The sequence below is a fragment of the Macaca fascicularis genome, chromosome 18 (assembly GCF_037993035.2).
Source record: "Macaca fascicularis isolate 582-1 chromosome 18, T2T-MFA8v1.1".
Taxonomy (NCBI): Eukaryota; Metazoa; Chordata; class Mammalia; order Primates; family Cercopithecidae; genus Macaca; species Macaca fascicularis.
This window is the reverse complement of record NC_088392.1, coordinates 68,121,501-68,133,001: the sequence shown is the minus strand read 5'-3', so window position 1 is coordinate 68,133,001 and position 11,501 is coordinate 68,121,501.

Here is an 11,501-nt window from a genome sequence, read left to right as displayed (position 1 = left end):
CTTCAACCCACGAGGCGGAGGTTGCGGTGAGCCAAGATTACGCCACTGCACTCCAGCCTGGGCGATGGAGTGAGACTCCATCACAAAAAAAAAATTTATATATATATATATGTGTGTGTGTGTGTGTGTGTGTATTTTTATATATAGGTATACTAATATATAAATATATACTAATAGTATGCATGTAGAATGTACTTGTCATATGAGATATACATTTATATATTAGTATAAATAAATATTAGATATATATTTTTTAAGTATCTTACCTCATCAAGTAAATTCAAATACTTTTTGATTTTTCCACAGTTGATATTCTGCTTTTTCATAATTTATCAAAGCTATATAGTAATTAGCTTTTTTTCCCCCACAGATTATTGGCAGTGGTCACTCAGTTTTATTACAGGTTCTATGATCCAAAAAGGGATGTATAAAATTCATGATGATTAAGACAATTTTCTTTTTCTTTCTTCTGAGACGGAGTCTTGCTGTATCGCCCAGACTGGAGTGCAGTGGCGCGATCTTGGCTCACTGCAACCTCTGCATCCCAGGTTCAAGCGATTATTGTGCCTCAGCCTCCAGAGTAGCTGGGATTATTGACATGCGCCATCACACCCAGCTGATTTTTCTGTATTTAGTAGAGACGGGGTTTCACCATGTTGGCCACACTGAAGATAATTCTTTAATAGTAAATATATTAAAGGTGAGTTGGCGTGACAAGATACAATCAATATGTAATTTTTCTCCATACCTTTTTTTGTTTTTTTACTTTTTTTTTTTTTTTTTTGAGACAGAGTCTTGCTCTTTACCTAGGCTGGAGTGCAGTGGCATGATCGCTGCTCACTACAAGCTCCGCCTCCCGGGTTCAGGCCATTCTCCTGCCTCAGCCTCCCAAGTAGCTGGGACTACAGGTGCCCGCCACCACACCCGGCTAATTTTTTGTCTTTTTAGTAGAGACAGGGTTTCACTGTGTTAGGATGATCTTGTTCTCCTGACCTCGTGATCCGCACGCCTCATCCTCCCAACATGCTGGGATTACAGGCGTGAGCCACTGTGCCCAGCTTATACTTTTCCTTAATTAAGAAGCTGGGGGAATAAATAACTGGATTTCATTCTTTTCCATCTTCTGACCTGTTGGTGCTCCTATTGGTTGCATCCAAGTAGAAGGCAAAAGGCAAGATCCTGAAATGCAGCAGTGGAGAGATTTATTGAAGGGATCAAACAGAAAACCCCGCAAGAGTAGGAAATAAACAGTTGCCTCCTGTCCTCAGAGAGCTTATAGACTAAAAGGGAAGCAGACATCAAATTGGAGCTGGGTGCCGTGGTGCACACCTGTAGTCCCTGCTACTGGGGAGGCTAAGGCAAGAGGATCGCTAGAGCCTGGGAATTTGACGCTATAGCATGCTATGATTGCAAGCAGCTTGGGTAACCTAGTCAGACCTGGCTCTTAAATTTTAAAATTAAAAAAATGAAAACGGCCACATAATGTAAGAGATTTAAAAATACGTTTTGGCCTGGCGTGGCAGCTCACACCTGTAACCTCAGCACTTTGGGAGGCTGAGATGGGCAAATCACTTGAGGTCAGGAGTTCAAGACCAGCCTGGGTAACACGGTGAAACCCTATCTACTGAAAATACAAAAATTAGCTTGGTGTGGTGGCGGGTGCCTGTAATCCCAGTTACTCGGGAGGCTTAGGCGGGAGAATCACTTGAACCCTGGAGGCAGAGGTTGCAGTGAGCTGAGATCACGCCATTGCACTCCAGCCTGAGTGACAGAGCGAGACTGTCTCAAAAAAAAAAAAATTGTTTTGAGAGTTTTTGTGTCTAGGATGTTTGCAGTGTGGAGCCAGTCTAGTTACAGTTTAAATGTAATAATAAATCACAGTGGGTACTAGACTGAGTTTATTCCACTAGAGGTCATTATTTCATTTTCATGTGAAAGGGCTAAAATTGGGTGAAGAAAAAGCTGTTTGAACTGATTACCATCATTTGCTATAAAGGAAGCATTGTCGTATGAATAGAAAACAGACTAGAGTTTAACGTGCTTCTCTTGATCCCTCTTCACCACCCCACCCCTGCCTAGCAAAAAAAGGCATATGGGATCTTAGGACTGCAGCATTTTGTACACATCTGATATTTAATGAGATGTTACATATGAACTTCAGTTTTTTAAAGAAATGTATTATGAATATAAATAGAAAACCCAAAGTGAAGGAATAGAAAATGAAATTTCAGTTTATTTTAATCTATCATTATGCAAGTATAGCTTAGTATTTTGAAATAGATTAATATAGTCAGCAAACAATTCATGTATTACCTATAATAGATATCATATAACATTTAATAACATACAGTTCTTATTCCTGAAGACCTAACCTAGAAAATACCTCCATAATGAGAAGAATCTCTGTCGTAATAAACCAACAGCACACATTTTTTAAAGGCATTAGAAGTATATCATACTGGCTTTATTAATGTGAAATTCTTGTGGATCTGTGAAATAAGAGGAGTACTTTCTTTTCCTTTTCTTTTTTTTTTTTTTGAGACAGAGTCTCACTCCTTCACCCAGACTGGAGCACAGTGGTGCGATCTTGGCTCACTGCAACCTCTGTGTCCTAGGTTCAAGTGATTCTCATGCCTAGCCTCCCGAGTAGCTGGGATTACAAGCATGCACCACCACACTCAGCTAATCTTTGTATTTTTAGTAGAGACAGGGTTTCACCATTTTGGCCAGGCTGGTCTCTAACACCAGACCTCAAGTGATCCGCCTGCCTCGGGCATCCAAAGTGCTGGGATTACAGGTATGAGCCACTGTGCCCAGCCAATAGGAGTACTTTTGAAAAGGAAGATAATTTTTTTTTTTTTTTGGAGATGGAGTCTTGCTCTGTCACCCAGGCTGGAGTGCAGTGGTGCAATCTTGGCTCACTGCAAGCTCCACTTCCTGGGTTTGTGCCATTCTCCTGTCTCAGCCTCCCAAGTAGCTGGGACTACAGGCACCCACCACTACACCTGGCTAAGTTTTTGTATTTTTAGTAGAGATGGGGTTTCACCGTGTTAGCCGGGATGGTCTCGATCTCCTGACCTCGTGATCCGCCTGCCTCGGCCTCCCAAAGTGCTGGGATTACAGGCGTGAGCCACCACACCCAGCTGATAAATTTTGTAATACTTAGTTCTTTCTGTGTGGGAACATAATAGTGTTCTCTATCAACCAGCTTTTCTTCTCAGTGAAGTTTTAGGGTTTTGTTTATGTATTCCTTGTATTTTGAGGAATGTTAGTATACAGTGAGATTCAGTTTATGAAGCAAATAGTAATAATAGCAAGGCTGTAGATATCCAATGCAGTCAATTCTTAGAATATTCAGTAGTTGTGTGAAGTTGTTAATACTAAACCACTACTTCTAGGGAAAACAGGGTTAAGTTCCTGCAAGCCTCTAGTCACATTTTCATCAACCAGCCAATACATAACCTTGTTTTATGAGTGTTTCTGTTTAAAGACATATATATAGTAGTATATGTAATACATATATACTACTGATTTGTTAATTCATGGCTAGGAGCACTCTAACTCACCCAAACAAAGCTTATCTAACATTTTCTCAAAAAGGCACTTCACAGTCTTCTTGAATTTAGGAACACGACAGCACTAAACCTGGGGGCCATTTTAAACGTCTCAAAAAAAAATTTTTAAAAAAACAGACTTGTTTAAGGTCTTTGCTGTCCCACAACACACTCTGCCTATGCATAACTAGTGATTTCCTACTTCTGTGGCTTTGTGCTTGTCCTTCCTCTTCCTGTAACATCCTCACCTTCCCAAGTTCTCTGCATTTGTCCTTAAGAATCCTGTATCATTATAGCTGAAAGACTACAGACCATCTAGTCCTTGCCTTCTGTTTTCAAGTTGAGCAAACTGAAGCCCCCAAGGGGGCCACAATAAGTCACTGGTGTCTGGAGGATGAGAGTGCAGGCTCAGTGCTTTTCCTACCTCCTAGGATGTATTCCCCAGTTGTCCTCCTTCACTCCTTGTCACAGTCACTGATGGCTTCCCTTGTGTGGGTTTTCTCTGTGGTAAGCTGTCTAGCACTACTCAGATGCTACTCAGCATATATCCTTAAGTCTTGCTGTCTTGTTCAGTGTCTCCAACCGATTTTAATATTTTTGAGGGTAGAATTCTTTTGTATTCTCCATTATGTGCCTCCCTCCTTTCGTTCGTTCTTCCTTTCTACCTCCCTCCCTTCTCTTCCTCTCATTCTGTTTTTTTTTTTTTTTCTATTTTTTTTTTTTTAGACGGAGTCTCACTCTGTTGCCCAGGCTGGAATGCAATGGCATGATCTCAGCTCACTGCAACCTCTGCTTCCTGGGTTCAAGCAGTTCTCCCATTTCAGCCTCCCTAGTGGCTAGGACTACAGGCGTGTGTCACCATGCAGTGCTAAATTTTGTACTTTTTTTTTTTTTTTTGAGACGGAGTCTCACTCTGTCGCCGAGGCTGGAGTGCAGTGGCACGATCTTGGCTCACTGCAAGCTCCGCCTCCGGGGTTCACGCCATTCTCCTGCCTCAGCCTCCCAAGTAGCTGGGACTACAGGTGCCTGTCACCACGCCCGGCTAATGTTTTGTATTTTTAGTAGAGACAGGGTTTCACCGTGTTAGCTAGGATGATCTCGATCTCCAGACCTCATGATCCACCCGTCTCGGCCTCCCAAAGTGCTGGGATTACAGGCGTGAGCCACGGTGCCCAGCCGATTTTTGTACTTTTAGTAGAGACGGGGTTTCACCATCTTGGCCAGGCTAGTCTGGAACACCTGACCTCAGGTGATACGCCCACCTTGGCCTCCCAAAGTACTGGGATTATAGGTATGAGCCACCATGCCTGGTTCCATTATGGCTTGATACAAAGGTCAGTACAGACTGACCTTTGGGTAATTAAAGATAAAAGTTGATGGACTGGAAAATAAAACTTGACAATCATATTAAAACCACTATAATCAAGACTGTATTTCCATCTGTCTACAGTGATGCTCAGGAAAATTAATCAACAATTTTTACCTGAGTGTATCCTAGAATTACCAGTGAGGAACACACCACACTGGGTCTTCCTGTCTTTAGGAGAGGAGGTAAGAAACCATCCAATATCTCTTGACTGAAACAGGGTTCCAATAAGCTACATGCTCTGGAAACAAAACCTCTCTATCAACTCTCGTTCCAAATCACTGCTGTATCATAATAATTGGCCCTTGTCTGCTGGCTGCAGGGGAGCACTAGGTCCTGGAGGAGGGGAACTGCAAGGCAGCTAAGGCCACGATTGTCCTGTGTTTACTATTAAACAGCCTTCACAGTGACAGAGCTGGCCATTTGAGGACAGACCTGACCCTGAGCCTTCCACTCTGGGGAACCTCTCGGGGTAAGTTTGATGCATCTGGGGACGAAAATCAGCTGTGGAATTCTAGAATTTAAAACAAAATACGGAAAGGCAGCTGATGAAAACTTTCAGTTTCCTTTGTCTTAATCCATGGTTGGTTGAATAGCCATTCAACGGCTACTTTTTTTTCCCGGTAAGAACCTTCTAAATCGGATGAGATTTTGCAATTTCAGAAAGATTCAGGTTCCAGCAGGGTGTTTCCAATTAAGAGTCATTTCCACGTCTGCTCCTTGTCACAGGCTGATGTATATTTCTGCACAATCTGAATCCGACTTCTATTCTGAAGTTTTAAGATTTGAGTCAGAGGGCTGGGCATGGTGGCTTACACCTGTAATCCTAGCACTTTGAAAGGCTGAGGCGGGCGGATCACCTGAGGTCAGAAATTCGAGATCAGTCTGGCCAACATGGTGAAACCCCATCTCTACTAAAAATACAAAGATTAGCTGAGTGTGGTGGAACACACCTGTAGTCCCAGGTACTCGGGAGGCTGAGGGAGGAAAATTGCTTGAACCCGGGAGGCAGCGGTTGCAGTGAGCTGAGATCATGCCATTGCACTACAGCCTGGGCAACAAGAGTGAAACTCCGTCTCAATTAAAAAAAAAAAAAAACAAAACCGGGCACGGTGGCTCATGCCTGTAATCTCAGCACTTTGGGAGGCCGAGGCGGGCGGATCACGAGGTCAGGAGATCGAGACCATCTCGGCTAACATGGTGAAACTCCGTCTCTACTAAAAATACAAAAAAATTAGCCGACCGTGGTGGCAGGCGCCTGTAGTTCCAGCTACTTGGGAGGCTGAGGCAGGAGAGTGACATGAACCCAGGAGGCAGAGCTTGCAGTGAGCCGAGATCGCACCACTGCACTCCAGCCTGGGCAACAGAGTTTGACTCCATCTCAGAAAAAAAAAAAAAAAAAAGATTTGAGTCAGAGACCTAGCATTTCTTTTTATTGAGTACTTCCCCTTAACTGTGCATGATTAGAGCATTTGATAATTTGTTTTTTTGTTCTTGCTAGAAAGATTATATCATCTGAGGGATTTGGCTAGCATGCATCTAAATATACGGGTTGCTATAGTTTGGGTGTTAGTCCCCTCCAAATCTCATGTTGAAGTTTTTTCTTTCTTTCTTTTTTTTTTTTTTTTTTTGAGACAGCCTCATGCTGTTGCTGAGGCTAGAGTGCAGTGGTGTGATCTTCACTCACTGCAACCTCCGATTCTCATGCCTCAGCCTCCCGAGTAGCTGGGATTTCAGGTGCATACCACCATGCCTGGCTAATTTTTGTATTTTTAGTAGAGTCAGGGTTTTGCCATCTTGCCTAGGCTCCTCTCGAACTTCTGACCTCAGGTGATCCGCCTGTCTCTACCACCCAAAGTGCTGGGATTATAGGTGTGAGCCACCACACCTGGCCAGGACATTAATAGATTAAAGAAAACCAATAAACTATTTGGGGGGACTGTATTAGGATTCTCCAGAGAAACAGAACCCATAGGAGAGATACAGAAAGAAACTTGTTGTAAGGAATTGGCTATGATTATGGAGGCTGAGACTAAGATAAGTCAGTAGCATAGTTCAGGGTGAGTCCCAGTACCTGATAACCATGAGCACTGATGGTGTGAGTTCCAGTATGAGGGCAGAAAACCACTGTCTCAGCTCAGACAGGTGGAGAGAGCAAATTCCTTTTTGTTTTGTTCAAGCTCTCAGTGGGTTGGATGAGGCTCACCCACATTTGGAAGAGCAATCTTCTTTACTTAATCTGTTGATTCAAAAGCTTATCTCATCCGGAAACACTCTCACAGATACACCCAGAAGTAATGTTTTGCCATATATCTGGACACCCTGTGGCCTAGTCGAGTTTACACAATAAAAGTAACCATCACAGAGCCCAATTCTTCACATCTTCTCTCCTGATCATCACTTCATTTGCATATGTACTCACCATTAGTCACTTTCACTTTTTTTGAGACAGAATCTCGCACTGTCACCTGGTCTGGAGTGCAGTGGCACAATCTCGGCTCACTGCAACCTCTGCCTCCGGGTTCAAGCAATTCTCCTGCCTCAGCCTCCCGAGTAGCTGGGATTACAGGCGCCCACCACCATGCCCAACTAATTTTTTTAATTTTTAGTAGAGACGGGGTTTCACCATGTTGGCCAGGCTGGTCTCGAACTCCTGACCTTGTGATTTGCCCGCCTCGGCCTCCCAAAGTGCTGGGATTACAGGTGTGAGCCACCGTGCCAGGCCACTTTCACCTTTAACCTAGTTTTTCCCACCCACTAAACGGCAACCTTGCCTTTCTGCATGCATCTTCTATATTTATTTACACTTTTTTTTTTTTTTTTTTTTTTTTTTTTTTTTTTTTTTTTGAGACGGAGTCTCGCTCTGCCGCCCAGGCTGGAGCGCAGTGGCCGGATCTCAGCTCACTGCAAGCTCCGCCTCCTGGGTTTACGCCATTCTCCGGCCTCAGCCTCCCGAGTAGCTGGGACTACAGGCACCCGCCACCACGCCCGGCTAGTTTTTTGTATTTTTAGTAGAGACGGGGTTTCACTGTGTTAGCCAGGATGGTCTCGATCTCCTGACCTCGTGATCCGCCCATCTCGGCCTCCCAAAGTGCTGGGATTACAGGCTTGAGCCACCGCGCCCGGCCATTTATTTACACTTTATGTGTAACACTGACAATGTCTGTTTATGTGGATGTTTTGTTGGCATCCAATTTAGAAGAAGCCAATGTTCTATTAAGAACATATTGCATTTCAGTGAGAAGCATGCTTATTAGGCCAAGGTCTCTTTGGAGTTACTATTTTGAATTTATTATGAATTTTTTATGGATTATATTTTCTATATTTTTTATGGATTATATTGCAGTAAGAAATAATGTGCTTTAGTTTCCTAATTATACTTAACAAGTTCTACAGAACATTATTAAATGTTCTCATAAAATGACACCTCTCAGGGAATATTCATGAAAATTTTAATCTATAAATTACCTTTATTTATTTATTCATTTATTTTTTGAGATGGAGTTTCGCTCTTGTTGCCCAGGCTGGAGTGCAATGGTGCAATCTCGGCCCTCTGCAACGTCCACCTCCTAGGTTCAAGTGATTCTCCTGCCTCAGCCTCCCAAGCAGCTGGGATTACAGGCGCCCGCCACCATGCCCGGGTACTTTTTTGCGTTTTTAGTAGAGACAGGGTTTCACCACTTTGGCCAGGCTGGTCTCGAACTCCTAGTCTCAGGTGATCCGCCCCACTCGGCCTCCCAAAGTGCTGAGATTACAAGTGTGAGCCATTGTGCCTGGCCAAATTATCTTTCGTATACGGGCAACACATTTCTTCCTCTTTCCATATTCCTGCCTGAGCCTATAAAATAGAATACAGCTCATAAAATATTGAGGGTAGAAGAGGGTTGGCCATTTTGTTTCCCTCCCTCAGCAAGAGAGTATGTGTTGTGCTGGCATTCCCTGGGGGCATCTGCCAAAAGGCAGGCCTGGAGGAACTCCACACTATATGGCTTTTTTTTCTGTGCATGACCCACACTCGGGGTAAATGTGCTCTATGCATTCAGCTCTCCCTATAAGCTCATCCTGAGTTGTGCCCTGGGGGAAGGAGGGCATTTCATTCTCTCTTCCAATCCAATCTATGTTTTAAATCTAGCTTTACCACTAATAAAGCAGATAATCTGACCCCATCTGTTTTCTCAATTTAATTCAAAATCTGGAGATGGAGAGTGTAGTTAATTGGTACTTTTGAAACCCCAAAACTTTACAATATATATACAGATAGAATCCAAAATGAATTTGATTGCTTATTGCTGATGTATATTTGTGACATACGTGCATACATTTTATTTGTCTGTCTATCCTTCCCTGCTTATTTTTTTAAAATTTAATTCTTTTTTTTTAGAGATGGAGTCTTATTCTGTCTCATAGGCTGGAATGCAGTGGCATGATCATAGCTCATTGCCTGGCATTCATACTATTTTTCATTTTTAATTTTTTTTTGGTCTTTCCTTTTGTTCACTATTTGAGGCCCTCCATTACCATACTGTTTTTCATTCTTGTGTTATTTACATTTTTTTTTTTTTTTTTTTTTTTTTTTTTTTTTGAGACGGAGTCTCGCTCTATTGCCCAGGCTGGAGTGCAGTGGCCGGATCTCGGCTCACTGCAAGCTCCGCCTCCCGGGTTTACGCCATTCTCCTGCCTCAGCCTCCCGAGTAGCCGGGACTACAGGCGCCCGCCACCTCGCCCGGCTATTTTTTTGTATTTTTTTTTAGTAGAGACGGGGTTTCACTGTGTTAGGCAGGATGGTCTCGATCTCCTGACCTCGTGATCCGCCAGTCTCGGCCTCCCAAAGTGCTGGGATTACAGGCTTGAGCCACCGCGCCCGGCCTTTTTTTTCTTTTGAGTCGGAATTTCACTCTCGTTGCCCAGGCTGGAGTGCAATCGTGTGATCTTGGCTCATCACAACCTCTGCCTCCTGGGTTCAAGAGATTCTTCTGCCTCAGCCTCCTGAGTAGCTGGGATTACAGGCATGCACCACCACGCCTGGCTAATTTTATATTTTTAGTAGAGACGGAGTTTCTCCATGTCGGTCAGGCTGGTCTTGAACTCCTGACCTCAGGTGATCCGCCCGCCTGGGCCTCCCAAAGTGCTGGGATTACAGGCGTGAGCCACTACGCCCGGCTACATTTTCTTATACAGTGTAACATATTGATGAAAGAGGGGGCCGGGCGCGGTGGCTCAAGCCTGTAATCCCAGCACTTTGGGAGGCCGAGATGGGCGGATCACAAGGTCAGGAGATCGAGACCATCCTGGCTAACATGGTGAAACCCCGTCTCTACTAAAAATACAAAAAACTAGCCGGGCGAGGTGGCGGGCGCCTGTAGTCCCAGCTACTCCGGAGGCTGAGGCAGGAGAATGGCGTGAACCCGGGAGGCGGAGCTTGCAGTGAGCTGAGACCCGGCCACTGCACTCCAGCCTGGGCGACAGAGCGAGACTCCGTCTCAAAAAAAAAAAAAAAAAAAAAAAAAAAAAAAAAAAAAAAAAAAAAAAAAAAAAGAAAGAGGGGAGCCCTGGAGCCAGACTCTGAATTTGAGTACTGTCTCTGCCTTTCAATTCTTTCAGTGACCTTGGACAGGCTATCTAAATTTTCTGTGCCTCGTTTTCCTCATCCATCAAACATGAAAGGTGCATTGGGTGGATTAAAATAATAAATACATGTAAAGTACTTTGAATAGTATTTGGCATAAAGTGAAAGATCAGTAGATGTTATTTTTATGAATTATTATTAGTTGGGGTTTTGTTTTTAGAGACAGTGTCTCCCTGTCGCCCAGATTGGAGTGTAGTGGCACAATCAGAGCTCAGTGCAGGAGCTCAGTGTGGTGGCTTATGAGTCTAATCCCAGCACTTTGGGAGGCTAAGGTGGGAAGATGGCTTGAGCCCAGGAGTTCGAGACCATCCTGGGCAACATGTTAAGACCCCCATCTCTACAAAAAAAAAAAAAAAATTAGCCAGGCATGGTGGCCTGTGCCTGTAGTCCCAGGTACTCAGGAGGCTGAGGTGGGAGGATCACTTGAGCCTTGGGAGGTCGAGGCTGCAGCAGTGAGCCGAGATGGCGCTATTGCACTCCAGCCTGGGTGACAGGACCCTGTCTCAAAAATGAACAAACAAACAAAAATAGCTCACTGCAGCCTTAAACTCCTGAGCTCAAGAATCCCCCTGCCCCAGATTCACAAATAGCTAGGATGACAAGCATGAATCACTGCACTCGGCCCATATTTTCCTGTTTTTGAAGAGTAGTCTACCACTTTTGTTTTAACACTTTGAGTATTTTTACTTTCATTTGATAACATACAGACTGAATTTGTGGTAGGTGCTATGATCAGAATGTTTGTGTTTCCCCAAAATTTATATGTTGAAATTCTAACCCCCAAAGTTATGGTATTGGCTAGGCATGATGGCTTATGCCTGTAATCCCAACACTTTGGAAGGCCGAGGTGGGAGGATGGCTTGATCCCAGGAATTTGAGACCAGCTCAGGCAACATAGTGAGAACCTTGTCTCTACAGAAAATACAAAAAGGAAAAAAAGGAATAAAAAAGGAAT